This window comes from Equus caballus, chromosome 5 (genome assembly GCF_041296265.1).
Source record: "Equus caballus isolate H_3958 breed thoroughbred chromosome 5, TB-T2T, whole genome shotgun sequence".
NCBI classification, from domain to species: Eukaryota; Metazoa; Chordata; class Mammalia; order Perissodactyla; family Equidae; genus Equus; species Equus caballus.
The window spans coordinates 73663747-73688222 of record NC_091688.1 but is presented as its reverse complement, the minus strand read 5'-3'; the positions used below and the strand labels follow the sequence as shown (position 1 = coordinate 73688222).

General features: G+C 36.5%; 1 protein-coding gene across 1 annotated transcript in view; it reads right to left on the bottom strand.

Annotated features, from left to right (window-relative positions):
* Positions 1 to 24476, bottom strand: part of DPYD (dihydropyrimidine dehydrogenase) — a 768719-nt gene that overhangs the window by 204945 nt on the left and 539298 nt on the right. The gene's annotated exons all lie outside the window — the stretch shown is intronic.

Here is a 24476-nt window from a genome sequence, read left to right as displayed (position 1 = left end):
ACAAAAATGAAATAAAATATCAAATGCTCATTTTTAAAAGTAAGGAATAGACGTTTTCCTGAGCCTGTTGCCTGTGATTTTTCAGGCTGCTATTTTCTCATGGGACAAGCATCATTTAGAGGGCAATCACCTATCCTTTCCACTGAAAATAACCCAGCTGTAGTAATGTTCTTTGATTTCAACACATACAATAGTCCTTTTTTTCATTACTCTTAGTGCAAAATTTATTCTGACAGGTACTGATAATGCGCTTTGAAAAATTACCTTAAAATATGCAATAGCAATTCATTATTGAACTTGGTAATATTATCTTAGAAAGTTAAAATGTTTTTTTGAATAAAAGAAAAACTCAGAAAAATATAGACATATATTTAAACAATGAAACAGAGGACAAGTATATCATTTGTAATTAATATTTTTAAATGTAAGAAATGTAAGAAGTTGCTCTTTGCATTTTAACCTTTCAAATTCTTTTAAGATGAGATTTCTAACGTTATAACCTTTAGAAAGAATCTTTTCACTTAGCTTTAATGTGTCTTGATCTATCATCTTGTATTACTTTAAAAGTTACACGTTTATGTGCTAAGATACTGCAATGAGGTAATTTCTGTTGATGGTTATCGTTGCTATTCAGCAAAACTAATAATTTTAACAAGAAATCTTTGGATTGGCTTGTTCTCTTTTCAGAACAGTAATTTCTTCATTAAACATAAATATTTAAAAAAAGCACTATATGGATGCTGTACAGGGCATACTGTGCATTATGAATAGTAAAATCTAGAGACTTAGCTGTACAAATTCTAACTCATGAAAATGGAGATCGGCCCCTGCCCATGCGATGTTCATGAAATATTTATAACTGCAGCATTGGCATTATGAAGGCAGTTGCATCTTTGTGACTTTCATTTTTAAGTTATGAATTTCCATGGGACTTAGCCTAGAAATGACAGTAACTCTAGATGATATGAATTGCATGTCCTTTGTGAAAGCTCTCTTTAAGGTAGAATTTGACAATAATTTAAAGATCACTTGAATTGCATGATACATGGAAAGTAGCCTGATAAGAATTACTGAAACAAATTTAAAATATTATTTGGTTCCAATAGAGTAAACACCAATAATCTGATATAGGCTTCTAAGTGGCTTTCAATACTATTGACCCTCATGTCTTTATAATTTACTTTGAACATTTGTCATACGTTTTTCTGTTCATTCTCACTAGTTGAATATTTTAAATGAATGCCTTTTATCCATTGTTTAACAATTTGGAATTTGTTCAAAGTTTTTCAGTTTTTAAAACAAATATAATCCCTTGGCTGCCGCCATTTTCTTGAATCATCTGTCTCCATTCTGAGACACCATAATTTGACCTTCGTATACTTCTATGAGTAAGGTTCAGGGTGTTGAGATAGCTATTTCTTGTCTTCATACTTGGTCAAGCCCGCTGCAGACCAATCCTCACACCCAGTTGAAACACAATTTTATTACCTGAGAATTTTAAAAACAACCTCTGACCAAAATTATCATGAAAATTAATGAGTATTATGTAAATTGCAAAGTTTTGTTTGACAGGCCTAATAGGGGATATTCTAATACAACTAGAAATGTGATTAGGCTAATAACATGGTAAAATGAATCTGCATACTTTGGGGAATTAAAGGATAAAATATAACTATTCACACTTTCCTGGTTTCCTCGCACTTTTGACGTGAATGTTCAAGATATAAAAGTCATTAATAGTGTTTCTCCATCTTGACCTTCTCATTTTCTAATGACAGCATCAGATGGTGTTGCCCTTCCTAACAAGCTAGTTTTTAGAAACTTATTGAAACGAAAAAATTTTAGACAATTTCTAATTCCTCCCAAAATCTTCAGGATAGGAAATACACAAAGCTACTAATTTTAGACAATTTCTAATTCCTCCCAAAATCTTCAGGATAGGAAATACACAAAGCTACTATTGTCTCTCAGACAAATTGGGACTTTAACATTATCCACACCAATAAAAAGTAAATAAAACAAAACAATTTTGGACTGTTTTTCTATTTCTAGGCACAAAACATTATAGGCACTCAAAAAATATTTGTGTCAATGAAAGAATGAATGAAAACTTGGCACATTTTCAATTTATTTATATTGAATTGATTTCTTTATATATCTATCAAAATATAGACTATGTCTATGTTTGAGAAAAACTCAGATATATTTTATAATAGATAACGTCTACAAGCGTGAAATCCAAGAAGATTTCTTTACAAATCTGGGATAATTATAAGGAAAAATGGTGGATAATCATGCAAAAAAGAACAGCTTAACAAGTCTTTTAAAGTGTCTAATCCACAAAAAGTCTCCCTGCATCACCAAGGTTTTATTGGCTCTTCCTACAGGTATTAATAATGCTCATCCCCAACCATAACTTGCAATCTCTCCCACAGCAACCGTTTGTGTGTGTGTGTGTGTGTGTGTGTGTGCGTACTTCTTTAATACCTTCCTTTGTTATCATGTGATCACCAAAGAAAGCTCTGAGGCAACAGAAAGGTTTTGTCTGTGATGGAGGTGTGTGATGTTATAAGTAGAAAGCACTGAAGCCCTTAAAGGAATGAGTGATTAGCCTGAGGAGCAAATGGTGGTCTTGAGGGTACATGAGGCGAAGGGACCAGACAGACTTGCGAAGTGCTGAAAAGAGAATAAAAGCAAGCTACAGAAAAGTTGGCCTCTTTGACAATTTTAATGAGAAGTAGCCTTGCATCTGTCTGAAATTAATACACTCTGGAATAGATCCTTATGAAAACCAAACAACGATAACAGCAAGAAATGTACTACTGACTAGATTGTTTGCAGCAGTAGTTTCTATTGTTCAAAACCAGTTGTTTCTAAAGCTTTATGTTCTATCTGGGCCATAAGATAATAACTTTTAATTCTAGTAACTAGTATGTCTCTAGTTACACCTTAAGGGGTTCTATAAATGATACACCCTGCCGTTTCTGAGGCCCTGGAGGTGACCTCTCCATTGAAGGACAGGCATTTCCACCAATTACCTGGGGCATCATTCTCATTGGTTTCATGCCCTGTACAAAGGAACAAGCACTAGAGAATGAGTCTGTGCGATTCTCTTGATAAGCTAAATTACAAGTGAAATTTTTGACTTTAAGAAACATTTCTCTCCAATTTACCTGGTAATTTTTGCTCTGCACAATTCTTTTCAAAATGGCTTTCTTAGAGGGTGGCATTTCAATGAATCCAATGAAAAATTTTACCAGTTATAAAATGTTTTCCACTAAGGAACTCCTAAGTCTTAATTCACATGACATGCCAGGAAGTAGCCTGCATTTTTATTATGTCCACTTTTCTGAGCGAACTGGGGCCCAGAAGATCAATTTGAGTACCTATTTCACCTTTTTAATTTTCTTTCCCATTATCATGTCCTAAACCATCATCTTCTTTAGCAAAATTGCTCCCGAAAGTGAAATTCAGCCATCAGTTGTAAACTAGAGCTATAAAAGGCTTCTACTTCATTTATACCTGTAAGACTAGAAGTAGCTTCAGTGTAATAGGCAAAAGTGATGTATTTATCCTTCTATGTCAATAAAATAGGACAGAAAGAGTTAACTACTCCAGGTAGTTAATCACTCCAGATAAAATTATTAGTAAATGCAAAGACTGAGCCCTGGAATGGGGATGTTCTAAATTAACTTATGTTTTAGCATGTGTCCTTCTTTCACTGGGTTTCCTGACTTAAGAATTCTAATGACGGTACAATCATCTTGGAAAATCGTTTGGCAGTTTCTTATAAAGGTAAACATGCACTTACCAACCACCCCAGCAATTAACTCTCTTAGTTACAGATCCAAGAGACATGATAACATATATCCACACAAAGACTTGCACATGAATGTGCACAGCAACTTTTCCAAAATAGCTCCAAATTGGAAACAATCTAAATATTCACTAATATGTGAATGAATAAGCAAATTGTGGCATATCCATACAATGGAATATTATTCAGCAATAAAAAGAAACAAACTACAGAATCATGCAACAACTTGGAATTAATCAAGAAAACATTAAGCTGAGCCAGCTCTGATGGCCTAGTAGTTAAAGTTTGGCGATCTCATGCCTTTGGCAGCCTGGGTTCATTTCCAGGTCTCAGGACCACACCACTTATCTGTCAGTTGCCATGCTGTGATGGCGGCTCACATAGAAAGAACTAGAAGGTCTTATAACTAGGAAATACAACCATGCACTGGGGTTTTGGGGAGGACAAAAAAAAAAGAAAGAAAACATTATGCTGAGTTAAAGAAGTACACAAAAGAGTACATGCTGTTACATGTACTCTTATATACATGTACATGTATATAAATGCATTACATTTATATAAAATTCCACAAAGGAAATACTATGCTGAAAGAAAGCAGAGCGTTAGTTGCTGGAATTGGAGTTTGGGATGGAGAAGGAATTAAGGGGGAAGAGGCATAAGAAAATGCTTTAGGGTAATGGAAATCTTCTATATCTTGATTGTGGTGGTATTTATATGAGTGTAGACATTTGCCAAAACACATCAAACTCTGTATTTAAATGTGTTCATTTATTATAGGTAAATTATACCACTACACGTTTCACTTAAAATTTTAAAAGTAATTCTAAGGGTATTCAAATGTAAATAGAAAAATGAAAGTCACTGGCATTCCAGGCAACGTGGGTTCTATCCTTTCAACAAATATTTATTGATCACAAGGCATTGCAATGGGTCTATGCTGGAGACCAAGATGAATGGAACAAGGAAGTCAGAGTCTACTGGGAAATACAACCCAATCACATAAATAAAATGCATGTTGGATGGTAAGTCTAAGAAAGGAGGTCCTGATAATTGTCTATCATTTCAGACTATTTCAGAGCACATAGCACAGGGTTTGGCACATGGTGGGCACTCAACAAATACTGCTGACTTGGTAGAGCTCACATTGCATGAATTAACACTGACTTTCTTATTTCTATTTCCATAGAAGAAAACTGGGAGTATAATATTATACTCCCTAGAATAGCCTAATAAACAACGGTTTTAGGCACTATGCATTATGTTAGACAGTGGAGATTTAAAGATGTATGATATACTATCCCTATTGTTCCAAACAAAACAAAATCAAAAATACTTCATAATTTGGGGGTAAAATGCATATAACAAATATATAATGTGAATATAAAATGTTGTAAGTATATGTACATGCAATGTGTGTGGGTATAAATTTTTATATATTTATGTATATATTATATATATTTTAAATATATATATATATATGGGTTTTTTTCTGCACTTCCCTTGTGCCTTAAGTTGAAGATCACAGAGAATTGCTTGTGTGTTCTCTCCTCCCCACGCACAAAAAGCCTTCCCCATTCTGTTTCTCACTTCAGGCCTTTCTCTCTCTCTGTCCAGAATGTCCTTCATCACTTGATTGACATCCCTTGTAGAACACTGCTAAAAGCAGCCTTCCATGACCAATCCTCCCATCCTACCTCAGCAGAGGATGGATTAGTAAATGACTCCCTTTTTAATACTTCCATAATGTTTCTTTATTACTTCGTCTATCACAGTGTTTTATAATCATCCATTTATGTTTTTTCCTCTCTCTCTACTAGACTATTAGTCTTTTAAGGGTTGTATCCCACTCTTTTATCCTGATGCCCTAACATACAGTCTGAGATGCTAAAGACAATAAATACTGTGTTGAATGAAAGAAGGAAGATTCCTAAATATGCACCAGCTTTCCACAATGAGCAAGAAAATATTTGCTTCTTCCCTTCCCTGGAGCCAAAATAAGTTGGAGATACTAGTAGTTCTTGTCCCACAAGCCAGTGGAGTTTGGAAACAGTCTTCTGATGCTCTCTATCATAGAGCTAAAGTGCTTGGAGGGCAACTGTCTTTCCTCTGGCCTGGTAATCCATAAAAACCTCCCTGCGGTTGCAGGCTGCCCATGGCCCTTTCTGTCTGAATTTATAGGATATTAAGGGTTCTCCAGAGTTTGCACCCTTCACCTGGCCTCAACTCCTGGTCCTTGGTCCCTGAGGCCTGGTTGGGGAGTCTGCTCACATTTTTGCCAACTAAAGGGAACTTGCATTCCTATTTCATTCCTTTAAATACCATTTCCTATGACTATGGTTTCATATTCTTTTTCTTCCTTTGAGACAGCACTTCCCTAGCACACCATTTCTCTGACATTCTTAGTGCCATTGTTCCCCATTCTCATGCACTTGGTTTCTGAAACTTAAATCTTTAACAAAAGGACAAGAATTGCCACGCACTGTTTAGATAATTCCTCACTACTGTGTACTTTTTGAGTTATTATTTTTATCCCCTCTAATGACCCTCTGGTTCTCGTATTACCTTTCTATCCGCTCACTTCTTTACTCCCTAATGGTAGTGCTAACGGTAGAGGTCAGCTCTGAAAGCTGTTCAAATTTCAAATCTTCCCCTCCACAATTTGTCCCTACAGAATCAGATTCAGATTTCCGAGGATTAACTTGATCCTACTGGCTAATTCCAACTGGAAATCCACTGCCTCACCTGGCCATGGTAATGAAGTTGGAGAAGATATACCAGCCCAAGAAACAGGCCAATGGACATCTTCTGCCCACAGTTCCATGTGCTATTCCAACCAGTGAGTGTCTTAGGGAGACCCTTCCTCACAGTGTTATTGCTGTCTTATTGTGTAAACGCCCTGAGTTTCTATTCCAGGATCCCCGTAGTATACAAAAAAAAAAAAAAAAAAAAAAAAAAGAAAGAAAGAAAGGAAAAAATAGAAGCTGAGCTTAGATTCTGCAAATTCAGGGGTTAACTTTTTGAATTGTTGAGGAGTCATATAACCTTTCACCAGAACTGATGAGCAGATATGCTAAGGTGACTTAAGTAGGATCTGAAATGTTCTTTCAGAAAACATATAGAAGCAGGCAATTGTGATAGGCACAGACATGCATCACTCAGATCCTCCTTCAGTAAAAGACTCATGTCCAGTGGTAACAGTGTGGTGGGCTTTCAGCCTCTAACTGCTCACTCCTTCAGGTTGGCCTCAGCTTTGAAGTTGAGGTCAAATTCCTCTTGGAGAGACCCTAGCCAGTGACAGCAAAATTGTGGTACAAGGTCCCAGATATTTCTGTCCAATGCAGCACTCTTCTAATGAGCAATCTTTGACCTTGAGCTCCCCATTGGGCTGGAAAGATTTTTCTCACATTCGTATCAGGGGTTTGCTGTTCCCTTTGCACAATCCTACTTCTTCCCTTTTCCTCTCACAGGCATTACTCCTCAATAACCGTTTTGCACACCGGACATCATCTATGTACCTGATTCCCAGAGGCCGCAACTGACACAGCAATTCCCCACTTGGATTTGGAATTCTTCCTGTGATAGGATTAGGCTATAGTCTAAGAAAGTGAAAGAAGAGAAAGAAACTTGCCCAAATGACCCCAGGGTATCTTACTCAGAGAAACACAAGAAAGCTAAACTGAGCCAAAATAAATCTCTCAACTCCAGTTTTCCTGGAAAGTCCTAGAAAGTCAAACCTGGTTTACCCAACAATGGCCAACATACGCCTCCGGATAAGAAGGGGCCCAAAACAAAGAAGCAGGGCTAATTTTTCTCCCAGAAAAAGACTGATTTAAGAGACAAGGTAGGGGACAATGACTGGGTGTCCTCTGTCTAGAGACAGTTCAGTGACATCCTTAGAGAGTTTAGACACCTACCTGATCTTTTGATTCAGAAACTGCTGAAAGAGTCACTATTGTGATGTGGGACACTGGAAATGACTGTGCAGAACTTCATGGATAAAATAGATGATACCTTTTTGTCTGAAAGCCAGGTCTATCCATCAAAGGAGTATGGCCAGGGGAATCGTACATATGCCAGTCCCTTTCCCAGTCCCACGTCTCTTGTTGATATAATCAATTAATGACAACTCCCTTAAAAACATCATGAAGAGGTCATCTGGAAAATTCTTCCAGGTGTGATGAGCCACTAATACTCTATTCTAATGTCTGCTTTTGCTTTCACAATCCATTCTGTTTGCCTGAATTCTTGCATTTCTGCACTTTATCCCTTGCCTACTTCTTTCTGGATTGGACCCCTTTTGAGTCTTGCTGTCTGCCTGAATTGACCTGCAATTGTTCTGCTTGCATCTACACTTGATCCATGATTTGTTAGTCACTTATGGGCAGTCATTCCCTTCTGCTTTACAATGATTCTCTTTTGCCTCTGATGGATATTTCCATCACTATTTCCCTTGTCTTAGTTTTTTTTTTTTTTTTTAAAGATTGGCACCTGAGCTAACAACTGTTGCCAATCTTTTTTTTTCCTGCTTTTTCTCCCCAAATCCCCCTGGTACATAGTTGTATATTTTAGTTGTGGGTCCTTCTAGTTGTGGTATGTGGGACGCTGCCTCAGCACAGCCTGATGAGGGGTGCCATGTCTGCGCCCAGGATCCAAATGAGCAAAATCCTGGGCCACCGAAGCAGAGTGTGGGAACTTACCCACTAGGCCACAGGGCTGGCCTCCGACCCCTCGTCTTAGCTTTTACCATCCTTTTTTCCCCCTACAAAATCAAGATTAACACAGGCTCCATATGTCTATCTTCCTAGGCAAACAAATGCCCTTTGAGAACCACACATTGGTCATAATTCACAGAAATTAAGACACTTCAAAATCCTCCACATTAAAAGATTTTTGAAAATGGGTTATTCTGTTTAGCATTCTTTATCCTGAGCCCCCCCACCCCCACAAAAGAACTTGATCTTTCTCTATATATGGGATGTTATTTATCTGTGAATTCAAAGGCTAGCATTATCCATCATGCAAGAAAGAGTGTGCCAATAGTTTGTTTATTAATGAGGTTAGGCAGTGTAACTGGAAAATCCTCATATATGTAGGAATAGGCTATGCACATGCTTTGCTGATCCCACAGGTAGGGGTTCAAAATTGTAGACCAGCTGAGTCAAACTGAAACTCAGCAGGCTTCCCAATCACTGCTCAGAACACACTAAAAAGACTTCAGTGGGTAATGAAGTGCAGGCAGTCACTAGCACTACTGTGTACGGATTCATTTTAGATAAGGGCAAGTGAGTATTTAAGTGTATAATAAGGAGCTTTTATTCTTTGCAGATTTCAGGCAGCTTGGCATTTGTTTTCTTAATGCAAAGCATTAGCGTAAACAGTGTAACAATTGATATTTTATACATCTGTTGGTCTATTCACTTAGCCTATGCTTTTGCGTACTGGAGTTAGAAAACCACCACAAGCACAAAACCTCAGCATCTGTCTAATTCCATATTGGTGTGAATGATTCACTGACACAGGGAGGAGGCTAGTGTACAACAGCCTTCTGCCCTGAAGCACCCACGATGCAGATACATTTAGCATGACGAGAGTCTAGGGAAGTCATGCTTCTGTCCTGGGAACTTTATGAAATCCAAGCAAGAAGAAATTACTGCTGAGGCAATTTTAAATAACATAATGCAGAAAACCTCAATCCCTTGGCAATGAATGGTTTCAGCTAAAGGGAATGCATCCATAACAAGTTGGTACAGTTCCTTAAGGGACTGCTTCCTACTGCTCCAGTAAGAGCTAGAAAGAAATTCCTAGGTCTTTGTTTGTTTTGCCAGCTCCGTGGACTGATTTCCCTCTTTGAGCTGAAAAGGACTTGGAGATACTAAAAACGGGATAACTTTGTTGAAAAGTCTTTATGTGAAAATGTGGGATGGGGAAGATATTAAATATGACCTTTTGCAAGTGTGATATTCACAAACTTGATATAAAAGTCATGGATGCCTGATTTTACCCAAAATTTTGAGCAATCTAAACCTATCTTAATCCGTGTTCATTTATTTATTTACAGTCATGTGATGGTTTATAAGAGTATATAAGATTTGTGTGTGTGTGTAAAAAGGAAGTCTTTCAGGTGTCAAGGAAAGGAACCATGGCAAGGTTACACTCCAATGTCAAGGGCTTTTTACAAGCATACATGGAGAAGTAAGAAAGTAAGTGAAATGTTTTTGGTAAAGGAAGCGCCAGTCCTCTGGAGTCTGGGATGCATCTCATTGATCTTGTAGGATACTCAGCAGCTCTGATGACCCACGAGTAAAGTCAGTGACAAAGATCAGCTCTTACTTTCTTGCTGTTCCTTTAAGAGTTCGTGTCTACTGCTTTAATGATTAGAAACTCTGTGATACTAATGAACCTGCTTTTACTTCTCAGCATCTCTTTTTCCATTTCTACTTCTACTCATGTTCTCTAATTTCAATTTTTCTACTATCTACTATAGAATCTATATGTTTTAAAATCAAACCCACAGAGAAGATGCAACACAAACGGCATAATTCTTTATTTTTTGGCTGTCCAACCTTTCACCACTCTTCTTATTTTATAGGAAATTCCTACTGTATGAATTATTGGTGGGACACAGAAACAATCCCCACTATCTAACCCATTGAAGAGAGAGTTTTCTTCTCTACTCTCTGGCAACCAAGAAACAAGTACATGATCTAGGCATGGCCAACTGAAGCTCTAACCAAAAATTTTAATCTCACAATCAGAAAAGTGGTTAAAAAGTTTATTCGTGGTGATGTGCGGTGCAGAATCTTCTGATGGCATCCAACAAGGGCAGTAGTGGCACACATCAGCACTGGGAGAGGCTGCACGTTAGCTGGACAATTCTTCTGCCCATTCTCTGGACCCCTTTGGTTTCTGCCCCTTTTCTGAGCCTGCTGTTCCTGCTTTCCCTGATTCTCTAAGACATCTTGTATCCTGCCAAAAATCTCCTTTTTGCTTCTGACAGCCAGAGTCAGTTTCTGTTGCTTGCAATTAAGAGTGCTAAATGATACAGTCGGTTAGCCATTATCCAGTATAGGGTGACCTTATTGCCTGAGCTATGGCACCACACTCATTGGCAGGTTGCTGACCTCTTTTATTTAGTCTAGAGGTGTTCGCTCTTTGCTCTGGATACAATATATGGTCCAGTGAATTGTGGTCAAGGTAGCCAGGACACAGGCTTTTGTGGCAGCTTGTATATAAGACATTGCTTCTGGCCACTTCTTTTAGAAAAAGAGCTGTGGGTGTGACAGGCTCTTAGCTTCGACTGTATAGTAAGAAAATGCCAATTTTCATTTAGCACCTAATAATTAACCTGAAACTTTCCATGAAATGTGGAAATTACAAAAGAGTAAGGTATCAACTTTGTCCTCAAAGAACTTACAATCAGATTATAACCACTTAGGACACTAAAATTTGTCAGAGTCAAGAGAATATATAAATGGTCTTTGAGATTACAATATGGCTCTATTCCTCTATAAATCATTTAACATTTGAATGTGTCATAATGATCAAGCTCTCATATAATTCAAGAGACCCTTGCAGAAAGAAGTGATATATATCACCCAGATCCAGGAAAGCTTGATTTGAAATGTATTAAGAGTAGCTATGATTTCTTAAAAGACGGATATGTAAAAAGAGAATGGTAATACAGCCCACAAGGAAAAATATCTTGAGGCACTAAAATTAAATTAAAATATGATCTCCCTTTCACTCTGAATACCTGCATGATTACCAATTCAACAAGGATATTTCATTTATCCCAACTCAACTTTACAAAAGTGCCTGAAGCCTGCATTGTTGATAAAACAGTTGATGAAGCTTGCATGGGGGAAAAATCTTCCAACTGCTTGATACACAAAATTATATTAGTACTAAAAACAGATGGGTATTTACTTTTGCAATATTCAACAAATGTAAAGTACCCAAAGGACTGCTAAATTTAGGTAGTTTAAAATTTTGCAATTTTTTTGTTTCACTTAGAAACAAGTGAACTGTGGTGAACTTTACTGGCTTATGTAATTAACATCTAGATGCAGCAGCACCTAATCAGGTTTTTAGATGATGGGCAAAGGCGGAATCCAGCATTACAAAGAAGACTTTACTCATTTCTTTCCAGTTACTAATATTCCTAGATTTTAACATGCAACAGCTGAAATCACAAACACGACATGCATAGTCCTTGTTGCTTTGTCCTTTCTCTGATGAGTAAGAGATTTGTGGGAATAACAAAACCTGTTGAATCTGGACCAAAGTTCTTAATTGGACATTTCTAATCACTCTGCAGCTGACCACGAAGGTTTTTTGAACAGTTTCATTTTGGCATAGGAAATAGAAATAAAAACAACCCCAAACAATTTGTTCTACTTGAAATGTGTAAAAAGTGAATGGGAACATAGTGGTGGGATGATTACTTTTATTTACTTCTAAAGTGTGTGAAGGGGTGAGGTGGGGGAGGATAGTGAAGATGATTATAGTTTGGAATCTTGAAGGATTCACAAAATGGCACTGGCTAGAGTAGGGTCTGTGGAACAACACATGAATAAGAAATACAGAGGAAAAGACTCTATGGCATGGGAATGCATGGCATGATGGGAAATAGAAAAAAAATATTGCGTATGAAGGGAACAGGGAGGAGACACGGCTAAATGCTTCAGTCAAAGTTTAGGGTCAGCTTCCTAAAGATTCTCTGCCTTATCCTTCAGGCAGCAAGAAAACATGGAAGGTCATATGTTTAGATACATTGAGTTTGAGGTCCCTATAGAACATCCAGCTGAAAGAATCTAGTTGAGAGTAAATAGAAATCTGGATCTTAGGAGAAGAGTTTTGGAAACATAGATTGAGGAATTTTTAGCATGTAGATGATAGCTAAGTCTTGTGAACAGATGAGAAGATGGAAAGAAAAGAATTTAAGCCTTGGGAGCATTAACACTAAGATGTAGAAATCCTTGCAATGGTCAGAAAGAGAAGAGAACAACCAGAAAAAATACAAGAGAGAAGAGAAACTCCAATAAAAGAGATGTAGGTGTCGTTCTTGATACAAAATACTGCAGAGAAATTAGGCAGGAAAAAGACTGAAATGTAGGCAATAGATTATACCCCTTAGAGTCACTGGCAATTTATGAGTACATGCAGCTAGACACAGCAGGGATGAAAGGCAGATTACAATGGATTAAGAAATCATACTTACAGACACACGTAGCCAAAGGAAAAAACCAACACCACAATTAACCTGAACTATCAGAACCTAGAACTGTGCTTGACATAAAAGGTGTATGTAACAACTATGTCGATTAACTACAATTTTATAGTTATCACAATTAGAACTAATGACACGGTGAAAGAGATCATTTGCTGTGTTATGAGGCAATGTGTGTATGTAAGGGAAATTCTATAACATTTTTAAAGGAATAAGTTGCAGTTTCAACAATATCTCTGAATTCTTACAACATGGAGTCAATGACAGTCTGAGACCTTAAGAATGAACTCTGTTAATTAAATATATAATTGAAATCACAGGCCTAGATAGGACCCAAAGGTTATTTAGATCATTTTCAGACAATATTAAAAACAAACATACAACACTTAATGATTTACCAAGTACTCTCACACACATTAACTTAATCATACCTACGTCATTCTAGCCTTTTCTTTTCTATCAAATTATCCCTAGTGAGAGATACAGTAGATCCCACTTCTCACAATATTTGAAATCAACAAATCACATGAATCTCATTCCCATCCTGCTACAGATTAAAATTATATCTTTTTGTCTTATCTTGAAAGGGAAAAAGAACAACTGTTTAATATAATTTACACAATATCCTTGCATTAAATCTTTCTTCAAATGTTGTTTTTAAGAAAGTTTTTATCTGATAACAAAAGGATGATTTCATAATTATTGTGGAATAATTTTTGAATAAATTATTTCAAAAAATTATTGAATAAAGAAGAAAAATAGAAATTACTCATAATAAAACAACCAAACAACAGCACTATTATAAAGATATATTTCTTTCTATTTTCTTTGAGTAAGAATATACTTTTCTCAAAATTTGTCTTATCATTTTCAGTTTTATGTCCTTCATTTTTACATTCTATCATGTGCATTCCTTATGTCATTCAACATTTTAAAAAATACGATTTTAATAATTCATAATATATTTCAACATATACATAGACTTTATCTTACTTATTTCCCAATTTGCACTTTGAGATTATTTCCAGGTTTTATCATAAATGACATTGGATTAAATCTCTCTGGTGCTTGGTGCTTATAATTCCCTTGCTTTCATTGCTAGGTGCCATGTTTATGGGTAAAACACTTTTTTTTAAAAAAAAAAGCAAACAAACAAAAATAGGCATTTAGAAAACATAACCCCTTAGAAGACCTGGGTAGTCAATAGCCCTAGGCCACAGCACTGTAAGTCATCATGGGAGCAACTGGTGAAAGGGACAAAATTAGGTCTTTCAGGTGATGTAGAATAGACGGGAGCCCATCCACAATTGAAAAAATCAGCTTTCTCTCCCTCCAGAGCACAGAGGGTTTCCATGCCTCACTCGCAGATAGATCTTGCCTCAGATAGCACATGTATAATTCGATTCCTCCACAATGTTTAATTTAAGCCATTGTTATTCATAATGGGATTCTCCTGAATCTTCTACGCCACAGAGATCCCTATTAAGGGATAAAATGATAATGCTATTACACTGTAGCCACAGTTGTTTCTAAATAATTAAGAAATAGACAATTACCTATTTTATACAGATAAACCATGACATGCAGTCAAGTCACGTTATAATATTAAGACAGTCAAATCAGTCCACTTAAACTACCACATAAGTCCATGTTAAACCATTAGTCCATATGAAACTACCTCAACAGAATTTATTAATATTCCTTCCTCCATCCGTAGTATTCTGCCCCATTCACATCACACACACTAGCGCCAGCCCTTCAGAGAATTAATTTCCTCATTTATCTTTCCTTAGGATTTTATATATATGTACTTCTATTTTGATTGCTCGATAGAAACTTATTAAGTAAATGAATGGATATTCTTTGTTATATCACTAGATAACATGATTAAACTGTTTGAAAAATATCAACAAGATTACACATTTCCAGACACATTAATTAGAAAAGATAACAGCATTGCATACTACTAAGTGAGAAAGAAATGGTCAGACTACATAAAATGCAGGTTTGTTTTTATAAAGCACCCCTACCTGATCTCTTGCTAATCATCGGAGAGTTATATATTTACCTTCATACAATTAAAATTACTTAAAGTTTGCTGAAATTTTACTGTGATTATGTTACGACCAATCATTACAGAAAAATGATCATTTGTGGATTTTTAAGTTAATCTTATTGCATCAGTTCTTCATATCAAGGGGCTTTTTAGTTTATATCTTGGTCTTATTTCACATTTAATTAAAGGTAGCAATTTATTTAAAGTGTGATAAGTTAGAGAAAAAATTTCCCGAGGTGAGTGAGACACTTCTAAATATTACTTCCTAGATTTTTGGGCAATTTGATAGGATGAACTTAATAGGCTAAAGCACTTATTAAAGAAGAAGGGAAAAGCAGAAGAGTTGTAAATCTGAATTTTCTTAAGATTGAATGAATAGGAAAGAGCATTAACAAAAATATATTGTAGAATATGGAATTGTTACCAATTTGAATCTGCATAAGTTTATTTTTATGGTTATGCCATTAAATTTGAATTATCCATGTCAGAGTGGTAAGAGTCATTTATATTATAAGCACAGTCAAAATCAAGTATATTTCTTTTGGGGATGTAATCAGGGTTACAAATGTACATTCTTAACCTTATTTATTTCCAATATTCAGTCCTGGATTAAAACAATGCTTGATGAGCATTTTGCTGGCTACTAACGGGTAAGGTAAGAAATATCTTTGAGTCACCATGCATAAATGGCACACTAGATAAATATTTTGCTGTACATTTAAAACTCAAATATACACAAAAAAGAATAACTATCAGATTATCTTATGCTGCATTTATAAGTTTTGGTCAACATTAAATTTTACAGAAGAATCCCCATACATTTTGAAAATTTCAAATTCAAACTTTAGCACAATTTTTATTATTATGTACACATAAAAAAATCTTAATATACAAGGAACATTCTACTTATACTCCTCACTTCTTGATTAGGGTATGGACAATTGTTTGAATATTAAATACTCTGTAATTCATCCTGATACAATGTAAAATGAAGTCATAGAAAGAAATACTGATTTTCCTGGCTATAAAAGAAATCAAGGTGAGTCCCATGTCAATGAGCTAGCAGCAGCATTAAAGAAATTATAAAGATGATCAGTATGTTTTCTTTTATATTATTTTCTTGTTGCTGTTCATTGTTACAGTTGTTGCTTAATAAAGATCTGAACTCATATAATAACTAAAATCTGTGCCATGGTAAACAATAAGGCATCACCAGCATATTTATCTTATTTTCATAGTAATGGGCTACATGTTGTGCAACTAGTCCGTAATGATCTTTTCCTTATTTGGTGATATTCACTCATTCATTCATTCATTTATTCATTCAATAAATATTTATTCAACTACTACCTTACTTGCTGGGATTATAACAGTGAATAAGACAAACACTGTTCTAATGGAGTTTTCATTCAAGTGGAAAATACAATAAGGAAAAAACAACTAAATACGTAACACAATTTCAGGTAGGTAATAAAAAGTATACAGCAGGGTAAAAGGATAAGGGGAGAAAGAGTTACTGGGGTGTGGGTGTGGTACGTTGGAAATAGGTTACTTGGGTTAACCCTAAGGAAGTCACACTTCATATTCTATGATCAACACAAATCATCACTTTGCTTTTATAGTGCTTAAAATTGTTTTAATTTCAAATAGCTAAATTTTTTCTTTGCTCCTAGATTTGGAGTTGTTCAATGTCAGGGACCATACATTTTTTTCATTATGGACTATCATGCATAGAGGCAAGCATAATACTGGTATACAATAGGCACAACAGATGTATTAATCATTGACTAAATATTCTTCACCTTAGATAAACTTTATTAGAATGAGATGTGACTTCAAAGCAAGTGCTATGCTGATAGGTTTTATATGATCATTACTTATTTCTCTTATCTAGCTTTATATAAAACACAACAACAGGAAACTGACATATAGGTGTTAGCTGGTAAATGTTAGGCTAATTCTTAGCCAAGCAATTCAGGTACACCAACCTTATTGTATGATTCAAATTTCTTGCAAACTATGTATTGCTATATTTTATATGAGATCATTCACCAGTAGTTAAAAATGATAATGTTTGCAGACATATTCAAATGAGTTATGGCCAAGTAGCGAGATTTTCTTCATAAAAGAGGAAAGGAAGGCAGACAGGCGGGAAGTAAGGCAGGCAGGCTAAAGAAGACTAGACCCATGGAACTGAATTAACTCCTCCAAAGCATTATGGCATTTGGTTTTTGTTACAAATTAAACGACAGTGGCATCTGTTTAGAGTGGCTTAAGAATAATGGGTAGTTTTTCTTTTTCAGACATAGATAGAGGACAATATAAGATTAATTGAATGTCTTTGCTTTTATTAAGAAAATAACTTTGATTAAATTTCTCCTTAAAGCTATATAACGCTTAGAGCAGAGATTCAGAGAAATATGACTCCACAGTACTAACGGAATATTCTTGCTGCTATCTATCTATTATCTAGGAACTTTTACCTTAAAAGAAAGAATGCTTTCTTTCTCTCATCTTCAAGTTTTATATTTCCAGGTTTTTTATTCCATCTGAGATGTTACTGAGATAATCATTGTGAACTATCTTCTAATTGTGTACTTAAGAACACTAACAATGCACTTGGTGTTTCTGGGTCTAGATCGACCCTCCAGAGCCATGCACCCTTCTTGCCTCGCTCTGCTATTTGGAGCTCTGAGGTCCAAGTTGCCTCCTTCAAATGATGGCACATCCCACCTATAGTAAGGTCTTTGAGCCACTTCTCCTGTTTCTGTTTTACAACCTATTTACTTTAAAGGGCCAGATTGTTTCTAAAAATTTAAAACAGCTAAATAAAAATGTACATGTATAAAATAAAATTATTTAAAATTTCTCATACATGCATTCAGTTTTTATTGAAGACACACACATATATATGTGTTTGTGCATACATACATTTGCACATACATATATGTGTATATGTATATGTGTGTATCTGTGTGTGTATGTATATATAAATACACACATATATATTTAGTAAATATATTAAAAGTGGTAGTAATATCAAAGTAGGACTAGGAATAGCACCACTATGGGAAAATTTTTGAACTTGGAATTCTGTCTTTGAAGGTCTGACCATTTGTTCGATTCTCTGTCTTAAAGGCATCTTCATCTGATCCAAGTTAAGAACTCTGTCTTCAGGCTTCAGCATGAATATAATTCAGGAGTCGTCAACAAATGGTGGTACATCATATGACAGAGACTAAATATTTACCATTTACTGGGTTCCTGGTATAGTATAAGCAGTAATATAAATCACAAGCTCTGGGAAAATAAATTCTAAGTGCATAGTCAATGAGTAAGTAAATTCCTTATTATTATTGGTGGGTGCACTGCAAAACACAAAAGAAGCAAGGATTAAAGAAAACTATTACATAATATAGTAAATCTCTGATATTCATAGACTAAACATTTGCAGTTTCAACTCTTCGTGAATGATCCCATAGCACATATATTAATGCATAATTTTATAAGAAATTTGGATCTTGCAGTAATGTTCGTGTGAATGAATCACTTGGCTAAGAACGAGCTGAACTTTCAAGAGCTTTTCTGCACCTACATTGCAGTGCAGCCTTGACATTTTGTTTTTTTGCTTAGAAGTACAAATTAAGTTTTGAACTAATCAAAAAACTTCTGTGTAAAGTGACCCCCGAAGAAAGCCAACTGCTAATTCCCATGATGAAAATTAAGAAAAAGTGAAACAGCTTTTAAAAATTGATGCATCTTAGAAAATAGAAGTTCTGGATAAATTTGGTGGTGACTCAGACAAAAATGAGTACACCATATGCTCTATATGGGAAACAAGAAAAAGGATGTTTGAAAATGTTTCAGCCAGTGCTTAATTCAGAATTCATGTTAATAGCATTATAAATGACTTTAGTTCTGTTTCTATAGAATCATTAGGGGTCTACTGGGATCATTTAAATATTTCAGTTATATTTTACTGCTTTTTATGAGGAAAATTATATATTATAGTGATACTTAGGGATTTGAGAAGGTCTTGGGACATCTCTCTCATTAATATCCAAGTCTCACCACTTGTAGATTTACTTTTCTCCTATAATTTCTTGTTAATTCTTCAGTAATTGCTAAAATTTGGCTTATTCAGCTTATTATGGAACTCTTTTTTTTCCCTTGCAAATTATTGTTAACTCTGCCAGTGTAATGCCTAGAAACTTAGGATATAAGATGCCTTAAGAACTGCAACCTCTCCAGATGTCCAGGTGCTAGCATGGGCCATGCTTCAAGTTATACCCTTGGCTGCTGCTAATTCCTGCTGCTTGGTCATTGTTGGACTCATTTTTTAAAGCTATGGCAGAAATTATGGGGTTTCTAATATGCATATTTTATGGTCTGTGGCCATAAGTAGATTATAGTCTAGGAGGTAAGCAAAGGCCCAAGTAATCACAGTACAGGGTGGTATGGAGTGAGGGAGACAGCATGCACAGCAGAATGAAAAGAATATGGGATTGGGATCGGCTAAACCTCTGCTTTCCTGGCTCTGTCACTTACCAGCCAGATGACAGCTACTTAGCACATAGTAGGAGCTCAATAAATTATAATTACAAGATAAACAGCACAAACTGCTGCAGAGCTTAGAGAAGGGAAAGCCACTGTGGGCAGCAGTGATCAGTAGATATATTGGAATCCATCCTTGGAGAACAAATAAGCTGGACTGGACAGATATTGGAAGGAAATCTGTGCCACAGCCCAAGCGTGAACAAAGGTGCCGTAGGGAACAAGGGGGCCTGGTGCATCCTGGGGAAAGCAGAGTGTGTAAAGGGAGGTTCTGTGGAGGGTTGGGGGGGAATCAGACCAAAACTGTAGGTTTTTAAAGAAAGGTTGCCTGTCTCTGTGATAAGCTTCTAGAGAGGGTACTTCCTTTGTTTTCCATCAAGCTTTCCTTTGCAGTGTGCGTGGCAGCTTTGCTTTCAGCTTTTGTAGAGGCTGCTTCCTCCATTCAATCAGAAGATGCTTCCAATATGGGAGCAGAGTCTCCCCTCTTCTTTCCATGGCTGCACTTTATCTCATCAAACTCAGCTCATCAAATTTCCAGCTTAGTTGTTCTCACACCGGCTGTACATCAGAATCACTTGTGGAGTTACATACACACACACATGCATGCGTGCACACACACACATGCGTAGGGCCCAGAATTCCTGAAGAATCTCAGGGAAGAGAGATGCACCTTTTTAAAAGAGTTTCACAGGTAATTCTGATATTCAGAAATGATTGGGGGAGAACTTTTAGCTCATATCTTCTTTCTCAGTAATTCTTTAAAATATGGGTCAAAGATAGTTAGCTCTTCAGATATGAAAGCATCCTTGTTTCCCTTTGGGTCAACTGTACATTTCTCCTTAAAATAACGGAATGTGTCACCATGTGGTATTAATTGTGGAGATGTCAACACCCAAGAGCCCACTCCATTTACCACAGCTCTCTCCAATGGGTCCCACCGTCCTCTGCATTACCTCCTCCACTTGGCTAATTCAAGAGATAGGACCAAGGACAACTCTAAATCTCTTAAATTAAAAAAAAAGGTATTGGAAAATATAACAGTATAGTTGCTACACTCCTAAAAGTAGACCACATGCCTTTTCAATGCAAAGACACAACTCAATTTACTCTTTCTAATTTTCTTTATTCTTCCATTCCTCCACCTTCATCCCAGTGATGCGAAGCTACTCAGACCTCCTTCTCCCTTTAACTCCCATGGGCTATTTTCTTTTCTCAGCGCCTTTTGTCCTGTCCTACCTCTCATTCTCTCTCTTTCTTCAGGGTAACTGGTTTCATAAATTTAAGTCATAAAGTTATAAACAGCTTGATAATTTTTCCTTTTAAGGAACATTCACATTTAAAAAGAGCACTTCAGAAAAAAACAATAGAACAATGTCTCCACCTCATATGACTCAATAATGGTGGATAATTCAGATACCATGGCAAAATAGAAGAAAAGATATATTTGAGCAATTAAGCCTTTACAAAGTGCCTCCTGAATCACATCTTGTACACTATTCAAAGCCTGACTGTGAATAAGTGGATGCAGTATCAATGAGCCTAAATCAATTTTGAAAATTTTGCAGCAGTGTTTAAAAAATAATCACAAAAATTATTTAATAATCAAGTATACTAAAGCCACCAACAATTAAACCTTATGGTGTTTATACCCAGTAAGGTGCTCAATAAGCGTTTGTAGAAGGAATGAGTGTGCTAACATAAATAACGCAAAGGAAACAGAATTAAACTAGGAGCCGGGAAACCTAAGTTCTAGTCTTGGCTTAGGAACAAGATAAAAATGGACCCGAAAAGGGGAGAAATGATTGCTTAGAGAGATGGGAAATGATCCAGAACAAGAGAGGTTTAAACAAGTAGGAAATAATTTTAAGGAGAGATTGTAAACAAGGTCAAATTCTGTGCAGGAGATGAGAAGGTAGAAGATTGTGAAAATGTTATTGGTGACTTTTCTGATAATGTTTTGAGTAGAAGGAGAGAAGAAGGAGTTTGAGAGCATGAATGATGAAGAAGTGGAGACAGTTTTCTAGATGACTGAAAGTGAAGGGATGAAGGAAAATGGACAGGCGTATTAAGAGGGTGGTAGGTTTAGAGCAAGTTTACCTCAAGATTCTTATCATGCATGTAGGAGACTGGGAAGGGGCCAGGAAGAGGGAGCGATAAAAAATATAAAAGATGGAGAAGAAAGTAAGACATTTAAGCAGTAGACAAGGGGCCAGCCCCGTGGCCAAGTGATTAAGTTTGTGTGCTCTGCTTCAGTGGCCCAGGGTTTTGCTGGTTCGAATGCTAGGCACGGACATGGCACCGCTCATCAGGCCACGCTGAGGCAGCATCCCACATGCCACAACTAGAAGGACCCACAGCTAAAAATACACAACTATGTACTGGGGGGCTTTGGGAGAAAAAAGGAAAAATAAGATCTTTAAAAAGAGGATGCTTGCTAGCCTCAAACAATTCTGAAAAAAAAAAAAAGAAGTAGATGAAACTGGGATTAAGCACATGAGCAGAGAGGTTTGTTTTAGGAAGGAAGAGGGACTCTTCTGCCTGATACTGAGGTAATGAAGAGAGCTGACTAGAAAGAAATATTCCCAGGAGAGTCGGAGCAATGAGGAAGCAGAATTCTTCTGGACTCTACCAAATACCTCCTGCTCCCGAAGAAAAGTACTAGTTGCCCCCGCCCTGACCACCACACATGGCCCCAACTCTGTGGTATAATGCATCCATCCAGGTAAGTCTCCCAGGACAGAGCCCCACTGTCCCCCACTGCTCTCCTAGGCCTTTTGCTAAGAAACTATGAAAGCACGTCTAAGTTGAAGAATCGTGACCCAACACATTTTTTGGAATTGGTTTCCAGCTAAGAGAGTACCCTAAATGAAATTAATACAGAACTGAGCAGGATTTGAAAGAAGCTGTATTGTCAGAAGATCTCTCAGTCTGGCAGAATGACATGGGATTGCTTACTAGCTAAGCACCATTTAACTATGTTAACAGATTTGGCTGTGTCAACACCAGGCAAGAGCTATCCTCCAGCAGCAGAATCTGAACCTGCAGCAGCCAGGCTGGCCAAATAAAGAACTTGGTTTACTTCATGGGAAGTGAATTACCACTAAACCTGCAGGCAGAAGGTGGTCTCTGCTTAGTATCATTGACAAAAATATCTTGAGTCCCTCCTCCTTTTATAAATTGGTGGTTCTTCCATTATTGTCTATTAAGTGTGACAACTGCTATGTGGTCCCTATGTTACAGAATTTTGTAGATAAAGTAGCAGAACATTATGATCCAATTATTTTCACTTGCCATTTTAACCCCCAAAATATTGAGACACTGGGAAAATTAGACTTAGTAGAAATAGCCCAAACAAAATAAAGGTGAAAGTGAAAACTTATTTAAGATTAAACTTTTACACTTGACGGCACTATTCAAAACTGTGAAAATGGATTCTAGGAAGATAGGAAGTTGCCTGAGTAATTCAACATCTAAATAAGCTTTGAGTTCCCCAGAGAAGAGAGCAAGTGTGAGGCTTCATTAACCTTGGGGAGGAAAGAAGAGTAGAAGACCCAGCAGGTCTGAAGTTAGTATGGCAGATTCCTCGGCCACTGGAGAGGGCACAGCCAACATATGCCAGTGGTGTTCTAATCATGCAAAAAAAGCACATCTGCCAAAATTTCACTTGGTCCTCTGGGAGGCTACTTAATCCTGCTCAGGCAGACAGACCGGGGAGTGTTGGAGGGTGGTGCACAGGTGGAATAAATTGCTCCAAGGTATTATTTCCCATATTTTGGGAGGAAGTGAATTTCTCTGATGCGTTCCTAGAGATTCTTAGGACGCGACCTCAGATCTTTCTCAGTGAAGGAGTTCAGGTATGCCAGTGCGTAAACACTGGCTCACGAGACAAAACCACCGTATCATCCACAAACTTCCAGTTTACCATAGCTCAAGAGAATCTCAAATTATGGCCTGTTCTTACAGGACAAAACCTACATTACCGGGAAGTCAAAGAAAAATTACTACCTATTTCATAGACTCTAACTTGTGGAAAGGAGGTCAAGTTGAACTGGTAGCTACTATTAAGGAAGAGCCAATGAATGAGATAGAGGAAAACGTTAATTTAAATGTAATGAGTATTCTCAAGGAAATGCCATTAGAAAATAAAAATAACAATTACTTGAACTGACAATAATGATTTTCAGAGTTCTAAAACGAAATAGAGGAATTGAAAAAGAAAGTAGCCACTGCTGAGAACTGAATTAGTCGTCTGGATGATCAAATGAAAGGCGGGGAGAAAAGAAAATTAGCAATAAAATAAGAGATTAAAAGGAAGATCTAGGTGACATAATATGCAAAGAAGAGAAGTTCCAGATGGGAAAATTGAGCATGGAGTAGAAGTGATAATCAAGGAAATAATAGAATAAAAACTCCCTGAGTTGAAGAGAGACTTGTGCCTTTTGACTGAATGGGCTCAGTAAGACACAGACAGGATTAATTTTACAAAAAGCCACACACCTAGACATAATCAGGGGAAATGTCTGACCTCCAATGCTAATGAAAAAATTCTTTCTTCTACTCAGAACAAAACATAGTTTTCTTACAAAAGAAAGATTATCTGACTATGCTATTTATTAAAAGAAAAGGACTATGATCCAAGAATCTTTATATGAGCCAATATAATACTCAAAAGTTAAGGAAAAAGCACAATGGTTTTTAACATTCAAGGATTCAGAAAATATGCCACCCATGTACTGATATCTTATCTGAAGAAAATATTCAAGGAAGTACTCCCAACCTCATAAAAATTCAATCAGAAGCAAATCTCTTCTTTCCGAGAA